The following is an 11859-nucleotide window of genomic DNA, read 5'->3' on the forward strand; positions in this document are numbered from 1 at the left end:
TTATCGGCGTTCTCGAGTGACTAACAACTCAAAACCCGGGGAAATCTGAAATCGATGAGAAGCAATACCAGATGAAGACTCGTAGGAAGCAACATGGTTCTTTGTTATTCTCGAGATACCAGAGGGTAATACTCGATGGAACATCAAAATAGAGATTACGAAGATGCATTTATCTATAGAAGACAAGTGCTTTAACTTGTCCAAGAAATGGGATCAAAGGGGAACAATCATGGTCAGAACCACGGTTGCAAAGGATCAAATCCTAGATACCATATGAACTTATAATAAGGGGGTTATTATATCACAAGAATCTTCCATGATAAGTTCCACATTAGGTCCATGGGCATGAACACAAAGTTCAAGGTCTACTCCCACTTCTCCAATGCATAATCTATCATTCACCTCTCATTTTCGATGGAGTTGTAGTGTTGAAAATTTATCTGGTAAATCACCAGGAGAATATGACTCGTGAAAACTCTCGGGTTTGCACAGATTAGGGAAGGCACTGGTCCAACCCATCAGGTATCTTAGGAACATATAATAGAAAGTTCAGAAGTAAATAACTCAAGCTCGAAAGCAGAGCATCGTTGCCCATATCAAAGAATACGATTTACCAATGGCATTATGTATCAGGGAAAGAACTTCTCGAGGTTTTTGTATACAAAGGACACTATCGGATGATAACTCAACAAAGGATCTTATGGTCCACAACGGAGCTGATGTGAGCATCGGCACACAATCAGAAGAAGAAAGAATGCAAGGAGATCAGATTATAGAAACAATTGACTAACTCAAGGTTTGAATGCAAAGGAATTATGAATTCCAAGACAAGGGATCATAAGCAATGCTCTGATTAGGGATGAATAAGTTGAATAGTCTTAGGGGTACAATCGATGGCAATTTGATTGGTCGAGATCCAGCTCATGTTTAAGATGACGTCAGAGCTGGAAGGATGAATTCTAGGATCTGATTGAGGATTGCGAGCATTCACAGCATATTGAATCAACAGACTTAAAATGAAAATGACAAGGGGTGCTAGTAACATTACCAGATTTATGGCATTAACCATAATGGAGGCAAGCAAGAATTTCAGGAGCACTAGGCTACTCAGGATTTTCGGAAGACCGAATGGTATTCCGAAGACTTTTGCGAAATACATGAATCATCTGGGAATGAGCGGATACTCGATAAATGCGAGAAATTATCTGTAACACCCCGAGACCAATGTGCCAGGTGTCCTTCAGTTATTTGCTGTTGTTGGCTTGTCATTCGCTTGCGTGTTGCATCTTTCTCATGTCATCATGAGCATTGCATCATCATGTTTTAAAACTTGCATTCATCTGGATTCTTCGAGTTCTCTCCGTTGTCCGTTTTGAGCCCAGACACACTGGAACGCGCCCGCGGCATGTCCGAAATAGTATTTTATAAGTGGCCGGAAAATGTTCTCGGAATGGGATGAGAGTTGATGTGTGGTCTTAGTATAGTGTAGATAGACCGCCTGTCAAGTTTCATCGCATTCGGAGTCCGTTTGATGCCCCAATGGATAACTATAGCGGCAGTATAGCCGGTCTAACGTCGGATGTTTTCGGTCTCCGGAAACAGTCGCCGGGCCTCCCTCTCTTCTCTTCTCTCAGCTCGAGACCGTCTACACAGTCCGCTACCTACCGCCAGGTCCTACCTAACCTCTCTCGTCAGCCCGCGGCCCTCCTCGCGCGCGCATCCAAAAATTGTCCCGGACCCGACCCGATCAGTCATCACCGTCGTGTCCGGATCATCCCCAAATGTCTACAAAACATCACCGTTTTCTTATTTAGGCTCCCTAGCCTATTCTTCCCGACCGTCCGATTTTGATCGGAGGGACGAGATAGCCCCTAATCTAACCCACTCACTATGTAACTAGACCAACCCTAGATCCTAGGCACCTTGTCCCATCCATCCAATCCCCACGCCGCCGCCACTCCCTTTGTTTTCAACGCCAAGCCAACCAGCTTCTTCCCCGATCCAAAAATCCTATCGATCTCCCCTCTCCAACCAGCGCCTCCCCTGATCCCCTCGTCCACCTCCTGCAGCCCCGAGCGCCCGAGGCCCCAACAACCCGTGCACCAGCCGGCCACCGAAGCTCCTCCGCGGCCTCCTTCCTCGCCCGACGACCAGCGTCGCTGTCGGCAACCACCCCAGGAACTCGCATCGCCCCCTCCGTTTCCTTTCCCTTCCTTTCCCTGTTTTCTTCTCTTTGCTAACCACTCCCTCTCCTCGTGTGCTGTTTCACAGGGAGCGCCATGGCCTCCTCCGATCGATCCTCCGATGCCTCCCCGAGCCTGCAGCGTACCCAGCTCCTCGTGCCCGAGGGCCTCGTGCGCGAGCTCGACCCCGAGCGCGCCTGAGAGGATCTTCCTCTCGCTGGCCTCCTCTGCGCCAAGTCCATCGCCGTCACCATCCCGTCGTTAGACCCCCATCCCTGCTGCTCCTCGCCGTTGTCAACTTCTGGCGCACCGCCAACGCCAGTTCCGGCCTCTGCTTTGAGTAGCGGAGGACGCTCGCGTCTCGCCACACCTCGACGCCGGCGCGCCTCCACAGCTAGACCTCACCGGAGTAAGCAGCTACTCCGCGCTGCCCCATGCGCTCCAGTGAGCCCTGCCGCCGCTTCCCTCTCCCTTTGCCTCGCGCTCTTTCTCCTTTCCTCACCTCTCCTTCGCTCGTGCCTCTCTGTTCGAGCAGGACCGCCGCCATGGATGGCTATGTCCCGCGCCCGAGCTCCATCTATCGCCGTCGTTTCCCAGAACCGACGCCGCACGACTCGATCCGCCCGTTCCCGCCGGTTCCCGCTGGGACCCCCTGCCGTCGTCGCCTGCATCTCCATGGGCGTGCTGCTGTTTCTGTTCTTCAGAAACAAACAACAGCAGCTCACCCGCTCGTCTCACTCGTGCGTTGACTGAGCGCAGCGCTAGCAGGCCTAGCTGCGCACCCCCTGCAGGCCTTCCCTCTCCACTAGTTGGGCCAAGGCCCAGCGGTGAGCAACCCCAGCCTCCCCTGTGCACCTCTGGAGCTGCCAGTTTCGGCCCATTCCATTTTTTTCTGGCCTCTGCGTTTTGTTAATTATCTGGGATTTACTGTTTTACAAAAAAGCCCCTTGCACTTCATGCATTTAATATCTCCACAACCGTGCATCGGATTAAAACAAACTTAATATGAAACTTGCTTAGTTTTTCATCTAGTTTAATAATATGTCATTTTCATCCATGTTTAAAATGCTTAAAATGTTGTTTGATTAAATTTGCTCCTATGTCATGCTAAAATGGTTTAATTCATAACTATTTAACCGTAACTCGGATTTTAATAAACTTTATATGTAAATGGGGAAGAAAAATGCCTAGTTTAACATGGTCTACTTGTTTTGCATGTTTAACAACTCTAAAATTGTGTTTAGGGCAGAACAGTACCAAACCTAATATATGCATATGAGGATTTTTCCGGACTTGTTGTTTGTTGTTCCGGCCTCATTTAAACTTGCCTAGTTGGGTAGTTTTCATTTGCTTCACCCTCTTGCCATGTTTAACAACATTTAATATTGTTGGGTACATAAACGAGATCGAACTAAATAATTTATGTGGTGTTCCGTCAATATGCAACTCGTTGCATATTTGGGCTCCACTTAATTTGTAGGATTGTTTGTGCACTTTGCCATGCCATGCTTCATTAAACCGGACATGCATCATACTTGATTGTGCATCATGCCATGTTATGTGGTGGTTATTTACTATTTGGTTTGCTTTCTTTCCGGTGTTGCTTCTTCGGGTTGGTTCCGATAACGTCGTGATTGTGAGGAACCGTTCATCTACGTCCGTTTGTCTTCTTCATGGACTCGTTCTTCTTCCTTGCGGGATTTCAGGCAAGATGACCATACCCTCGAAATCACTTCTATCTTTGCTTGCTTAGTTGCTCGCTCTTTTGCTATGCCTATGCTGCGATACCTACCACTTGCTTATCATGCCACCTATATTGTTGAACCAAGCCTCTAACCCACCTTGTCCTAGCAAACCGTTGTTTGGCTATGTTACCACTTTGCTCAGCCCCTCTTATAGCGTTGTTAGTTGCAGGTGAAGATTGAAGTTTGTTCCTTGTTGGAACATGGAGATGTTGTTCCTTGTTGGAACATGTTTACTTGTTGGGATATCACCATATATCTTATTTAATTAATGCATCTATATACTTGGTAAAGGGTGGAAGGCTCGGCCTTATGCCTGGTGTTTTGTTCCACTCTTGCAGCCCTAGTTTCCGTCATATCGGTGTTATGTTCCCGGATTTTGCGTTCCTTACGCGGTTGGGTAATAATGGGAACCCCTTGACAGTTCGCAATAAAACTCCTCCAGCAATGCCCAACCTTGGTTTTACCTTTTGCACTAACAACCTACCACCTTCCCTTTGGTTCTGCAGACTCAAGGGTCATCTTTTTTCTAACCCCCCCGGGCCAGTGCTCCTCTGAGTGTTGGTCCGACCGAGTAGACTGCGGGGCCACCTCGGGGCAACTTGAGGGTTGGTTTTTACTCGTAGGATGTCTCATCTGAGTGTGCCCTGTGAACGAGATATGTGCAGCTCCTATCGGGATTTGTCGGCACATTCGGGCGCTGTTGCTGGACTTGTTTTACCATTGTCGAGGATGTCTTGTAGAACCGGGATACCGAGTCTGATCGGAATGTCTCGGGAGGAGGTCTATTCCTTCGTTGACCATGAGAGCTTGTGATGGGCTAAGTTGGGACACCCCTGCAGGGATTTGAACTTTCGAAAGCCGTGCCCGCGGTTATGGGCAGATGGGAATTTGTTAATGTCCGGTTGTAGAAAACCTGAAGTCGATCTTAATTAAAATGAATCAACCGCGTGTGTAACCGTGATGGTCTCTTTCTGGTGGGGTCCGGGAAGTGAACACGGTTGTTGGAGTTATGCTTGACATAGGTTGCTTTAGGATCACTTCTTGATCATACTTTTATCGACCGTGCTTTGCCTTCTCTTCTCGCTCTCATTTGCGTATGTTAGCCACCATATATGCTAGTCGCTTGCTGCAGCTCCACCTCTTACCTTTACCTTACCCATAAGCTTAAATAGTCTTGATCGCGAGGGTGCTAGATTGCTGAGTCCCCGTGGCTCACAGATACTTCCAAACCAGCTTGCAGGTGCCGATGAGTCCGTGCAGATGACGCAACCAAGCTCAAGGAGGAGCTCATTGAAGATCTTGTCCTTTATGTTGTTTCGTTCTAGTTGACCAGTAGTGGAGCCCAGTTGGGGTCGATCGGGGACCTTGTCGCATTTGGGGTTCTTCTTTTATTTTGGTTCCGTAGTCGGACCTTGATTGTATTTTGTTTGTTGTAATGCTTTATTCTTGTAATTGTGTGAAGTGGCGATTGTAAGCCAACTATGTATCTCTTTCCCTTATGTATTACATGGGTTGTGTGAAGATTACCTCACTTGCGACATTGCTTTCAATGCGGTTATGCCTCTAATTCGTGCTTCGACACGTGGGAGATATAGCCGCATCGAGGGCGTTACAAGTTGGTATCAGAGCCTTCCTCGACCTTAGGAGCCCCCATTGCTTGATCGTTTTTAGTAGCCGAGTTTGAGTCTAGAAAAATGTTTTGAGTCATTTAGGAATTATATATCGGAGAGTTTAGGAATTCTTTTTACTCCCCAGTCTCTTCATCGCTCTGGTAAGGCATCCTGACGTAGAGTTTTGACTCTTCTCTTCTCTAATTTTACTAAAAAAAATTAGGATCACGCGGGTATCTTGGAATCGTTCTGATGGTTTTGTGACGAGAACATTGTCTTGGTGCCTCCTGTCAGGGGTTTTGTGGAAGTGTCCCGGGGAGTTGAGCTCCGAGGTGTTGTCGTCATAATTTTATCGTTGTAGTTCTGGAATACCTGAGTTTAGTTTCGCCGACATCGAAAATCTCTTTTATGCAGTTGTTGGTGAGATAACCTCGACGCCACCCAGTACTGGGGCGGGAGTTCGGGAGTATTGCCATAACTTGTATAACGGATGCTTTTCGAAGGTTGAGGTAGACAATTTCCGAAGGTTCCTTGGTTATGTGTTGAAGGATGGATACAGCTGGATGTAGGATTTGCTAGTTTTGGGTGAGATATTATGCTTCCCCTGTATCCCCAACACCTGATGGCATAACCGGAAAGTTTCCGGAGTTTATAAGTGGGAATTCAAGTAGCTCTTAGGATATCTTTCCGACAGATGTATGATATGAAATTGGGGTTCCATGTCTAGTGGTCTGCCTATCCACGGTCGGTTTTACAGTGGTCTCGTTGTGTCTTAAAGAGTCCTTGGCTATGCCGACTCGGGGACGCTTCGTATGTCATGTGCACTGCCTTGTACATGATGGTGCTGTACGATCGAGCCTGTGTAGGCCCCACCACGAAAACTTCGGACGAAATCTCTATCATATGTTTGTTCCGGCTTATTTTGCAAGCCAATCCTTGTTTTGTTTTGAGTTGTGGTATTCGAGTTGCTTCAAAGTCAAGTGTTGATTCCATACCTTTCCGAAACGGTGTTCTCATACTTCGATGTGAATACCAATCCTTCTTGATCATCGAGATTGTGCTGTCAATCCTTTTCAACCGGCGTGTTTCTCTTCAAGTGGATCCGATCACTTCAACATTCGCAAGATCTATTACTAGTTCTTCTCAAAGGTGTTGTCTTCATCCGTTCCAAGTTGATTTTGTTTTTTCCCCCCCCCCCCCCCCCTTTTTTTTTAAGGACTCAGATTTCTTATTCAAGTATCCATCTTATTGATGCGAAGTATTGCCATTCTTTTCTGTCAATGTTCTTACCCGGTGGTTCTCATGAAGATGCTCCACAAGCTTATTATTCTTCATTCTTTTCTTCTCCGATGGATTCAATTCAAGCTTTGGTATTGTGCATAGTCTTTTCTTTTTGCCCAATGCTTTTCTTATGCCGGTGCACCTCATAATCATTCCCCGCTTGCTATTCATTTGTTCCGGAGTGCTGAAGATATCTCAGAAGATGCTAGTGCGTATTCTCATTCATTCAAGTTCTTTAGAGATTGTTATCTCTTTCAAGTCTTTTAATTCAACCAGTGTAATCTATCTTCCAAGCGACCTTTTCAACGTTGTTTCTTTTGAGTGGGCCCTAACGCACAGGTCTTTTCCAGGATCTTACCTGACTCTTATTTTCCCGGAGCTATCCTCAAATTTCTTTTCGAAGTTTGACGTAAGAACGAATTGTCATCAGTCAAATGTCTTTCTCCAAGATCTTTCTAATTCTTTTCATCATTAGCTCAACTTTCCCATTCTTCATTCCGGAGTGCCTCAACAATTCATGGTGGTGTTTCTCGTCGTCATTCTCAGATTTTGAAGACCGAAGAAGAATTTTTCTCTCAATCTTGCTCCATTCTCTTCAAGATTCGTGATTCTAGCGTTATGCCATCCTCTCATAATTGTTTTCGATTGTGAAAATTCTTTTAACCCATCCGGAGCAATTCAGGAGTCTCTTCAGTTTGATCTTCCAGAGCCCATCATTTCAGAGGAATTATTCATTCCAGCTTTCAGCTCTCACTCTCCAAATCTTACCGGTGCATCATTCATGTGATCTCTAATCAGTTCGTGATCCCTTCGCTCTCATGTATCTAGATTCTCTTGAGCATCTTCGTTCATTTGCAAATTCTTTCCAGTGCTTCTTTATCTTATCTTCGTTCATTTTTAATTCTTACGGTGGTTCGTTCAAGATTTCTGTTCCGATGTTATCATATCAATTCATTCGTCGTTCCAATCATTCCGGTGGTTCGTTGAAGACCTTCCCAAGTTTATGTTATATCTCTCTTAATCTTTTCTTCGAGAATAAGTAATATGTCAAATCCGTTGATTGTCATCAATTTAATTGGTGAAGGATAAGCATAATGTAATTCTTATTCTTGTTCCATCCAAGTGATTAATTCCGTATTCCGGAGGTTCATCAAATTCTCGGGTTCGTTTGCTCTTTCTTTTCCGGAGTTCCTACCTTTTCTGCATTATCTCGTCGCGAAGCTCCTTCTAAATAATTACAAGGTTTCACCTTGTGTTTTCAACTTCTCTTGCTTTGATCATCATTTTTGTTTACCGGAGTTCCTCATGGATGTCCTACATGGTGGTTCATCGAGGTTTTATTTCCTTCTCGAAGCGTTCATCAACATTTTTCCTAAGGAGCTCAATCATTCTTCATTTTGCAATCCGGAGTGCAATTCTTTCTACCGTGTCATTGGAGGTGGTATTATGTCATTCTTGATAATTTGAGCTCATGTTTCGTGATTCACATGTTGTTAAGAATGAGGTATTTTAAATCCATCAATCTCTTCTTTGGAGTTATCTTGGGTTTATTTCTCACCTAAAACTTTCCCTAAGGTTTGTTGCTATTAATGGTGATAATATATGATCCAAGTTCTTCATCTATCCTCCCGGTGAAATACTTTCTCGTCTCTTTGTTCATTCCAATCCAATTCTTTTCCCGTGGGTGGCAGGCTGTCACCTCATATTTTGAGATGTATTCCATAAGACCATATCAAGTGTATTCTTTTCGTTGTTGGTGTTCTAACAACTCCGTTCGACCCTTCTCCTAAGGATGCCTTCTCAAGCTCTTTTGGCAGAAGTTGGCATTTTCTCCTCGTTTCTCCTATTTCAATTATCTATCTTCCATTCTTTTGTTCCGGAGCCATTGTGATGTTGCTTTCTTCAACCATCATCTCGCTTCATCAAAGATTATGTTCTTTTCATGATTGTCTATTTAACCGGAGTGTTGTGCCCTTTTGCTCAAGTTCCTTTCGCCTTATCAAGTCTTGCATACCTTCTAAACCGGAGTGCTTCCCGAATTTGTTCTTACTTGTTCCTCTTTCTTAACGGAGTGCATTCAACTTTATTCATCTTTGTTGTATTCTTTCTTTCAAATTTGCTCAACCACTCGAGGTTCCTTGGTTTCACTCGTTTGTCAAATAAGCATCTTAGTTTTACCTCTTCTCTTTCTCTTCCGTTTTCCCTCCGGTGCCATTCTAGATCTCGGGACGAGTTCCTCTCGTAGTGGTGGAGTGTTGTAACACCCCGAGACCAATGTGCCAGGTGTCCTTCAGTTATTTGCTATTGTTGGCTTGTCATTCGCTTGTGTGTTGCATCTTTGTAATGTCATCATGTGCATTGCATCATCATGTTTTAAAACTTGCATTCGTCTGGATTCTCCGAGTTCTCTCCATTGTCCGTTCTGAGCCCAGACACACTTGCACGCGCCCGCGGCATGTCCGAAATAGTATTTTATAAGTGGCCGGAAAATGTTCTCGGAATGGGATGAGAGTTGACGTGTGGTCTTAGTATAGTGTAGATAGACCGCCTGTCAAGTTTCATCGCATTCGGAGTCCGTTTGATGCCCCAACGGATAACTATAGCGGCAGTATAGCCGGTCTAACGCCGGACGTTTTCGGTCTCCGGAAACAGTCGCCGGGCTCCCTCTCTTCTCTTCTCTCAGCTCGAGACCGTCTACACAGTCCGCTACCTACCGCCAGGTCCTACCTAACCTCTCTCGTCAGCCCACGGCCCTCCTCGCGCGCACATCCAAAAATTGTCCCGGACCCGACCCGAGCAGTCGTCACCGTCGTGTCCGGATCATCCCCAAACGTCTACAAAACATCACCGTTTTCTTATTTGGGCTCCCTAGCCTATTCTTCCCGACCATCCGATTTTGATGGGAGGGACGAGATAGCCCCTAATCTAACCCACTCACTATATAACTAGACCAACCCTAGATCCTAGGCACCTTGTCCCATCCATCCAATCCCACGCCGCCGCCACTCCCTTTGTTTTCAACACCAAGCCAACCAGCTTCTTCCTCGATCCAAAAATCCTGTCGATCTCCCCCCTCCAACCAGCGCCTCCCCTGATCCCCTCGTCCACCTCCTGCAGCCCCGAGCGCCCGAGGCCCCAACAACCCGTGCACCAGCCGGCCACCGAAGCTCCTCCGCGGCCTCCTTCCTCGCCTGACGACCAGCGCCGCTATCGGCAACCACCCCAGGAACTCGCATCGCCCCCTCCGTTTCCTTTCCCTTCCTTTCCCTGTTTTCTTCTCTTCGCTAACCACTCCCTCCCCTCGTGTGCTGTTTCACAGGGAGCGCCATGGCCTCCTCCGATCGATCCTCCGATGCCTCCCCGCGCCTGCAGCGTACCCAGCTCCTCGTGCCCGAGGGCCTCGCGCGCGAGCTCGACCCCGAGCGCGCCTGAGAGGATCTTCCTCTCGCTGGCCTCCTCTGCGCCAAGTCCATCGCCGTCACCGTCCCGTCGTCAGACCCCCATCCCTGCTGCTCCTCGCTATTGTCAACTTCCGGCGCACCGCCAACGCCAGTTCCGGCCTCTGCTTTGAGCAGAGGAGGACGCCCGCATCTCGCCACACCTCGACGCCGGCGCGCCTCCACAGCTAGACCTCGCCGAAGCAAGCAGCTACTCCGCGCCGCCCCATGCGCTCCAGTGAGCCCTGCCGCCGCTTCCCTCTCCCTTTGCTTCACGCTCTTTCTCCTTTCCTCACCTCCTTCGCTCGTGCTTCTCTGTTCGAGCAGGACCGCCGCCATGGATGGCTATGTCCCGCGCCCGAGCTCCATCTACCGCCGTCGTTGCCCAGAACCGACACCGCACGACTCGATCCAACCGTTCCCGCCGGTTCCTGCCGGGACCCCCTGCCGTCGTCGCCTGGATCTCCATGGGCGTGCTGCTGTTTCTGTTCTTCAGAAACAAACAACAGCAGCTCACCCACTCGTCTCGCTCGTGCGTTGACCGAGCGCAGCGCTAGCAGGCCTAGCTGCGCACCCCCTGCAGGCCTTCCCTCTCCACTAGTTGGGCCAAGGCCCAGCGTTGAGCAGCCCCAGCCTCCCCTGTGCACCTCTGGAGCTGCCAGTTTCGGCCCATTCCATTTTTTCTGGCCTCTGCGTTTTGTTAATTATCTGGGATTTACTGTTTTACATAAAAGCCCCTTGCACTTCATGCATTTAATATCTCCACAACCGTGCATCGGATTAAAACAAAATTAATATGAAACTTGCTTAGTTTTTCATCTAGTTTAATAATATGTCATTTTCATCCATGTTTATAATGCTTAAAATGTTGTTTGATTAAATTTGCTCCTATGTCATGCTAAAATGGTTTAATTCATAACTATTTAACCGTAACTCGGATTTTAATAAACTTTATATGTAAATGGGGTAGAAAAATGCCTAGTTTAACATGGTCTACTTGTTTTGCATGTTTAACAAATCTAAAATTGTGTTTAGAGCAGAACAGTACCAAACCTAATATATGCATATGAGGATTTTTCCGGACTTGTTGTTTGTTGTTCCGGCCTCATTTAAACTTGCCTAGTTGGGTAGTTTTCATTTGCTTCACCCTATTGCCATGTTTAACAACATTTAATATTGTTGGGTACATAAACGAAATCGAACTAAATAATTGATGTGGTGTTCCGTCAATATGCAACTCGTTGCATATTTGGGCTCCACTTAATTTGTAGGATTGTTTGTGCACTTTGCCATGCCATGCTTCATTAAACCGGACATGCATCATACTTGATTGTGCATCATGCCATGTTATGTGGTGGTTGTTTACTATTTGGTTTGCTTTCTTTCCGGTGTTGCTTCTTCGGGTTAGTTCCGATAATGTCGTGATTGTGAGGAACCGTTCGTCTACGTCCGTTTGTCTTCTTCATGGACTCGTTCTTCTTCCTTGCGGGATTTTGGGCAAGATGGCCATACCCTCGAAATCACTTCTATCTTTGCTTGCTTAGTTGCTCGCTCTTTTGCTATGCCTATGCTGCGATACCTACCACTTGCTTATCATGCCTCC

The 11859-nt window shown here is 46.8% G+C and overlaps 1 long non-coding RNA gene across 1 annotated transcript; it reads left to right on the forward strand.

Moving 5' to 3' along the window:
• The first annotated feature begins 1938 nt into the window (after nucleotides 1–1938).
• Nucleotides 1939–3214, forward strand: LOC125548344. Its single transcript, XR_007301017.1, has 2 exons — nucleotides 1939–2627; nucleotides 2719–3214. It is a non-coding gene; the product is annotated as an uncharacterized LOC125548344 (long non-coding RNA).
• Nucleotides 3215–11859: the final 8645 nt, after the last annotated feature.

This window comes from Triticum urartu, chromosome 3 (assembly GCF_003073215.2).
Source record: "Triticum urartu cultivar G1812 chromosome 3, Tu2.1, whole genome shotgun sequence".
Taxonomy (NCBI): Eukaryota; Viridiplantae; Streptophyta; class Magnoliopsida; order Poales; family Poaceae; genus Triticum; species Triticum urartu.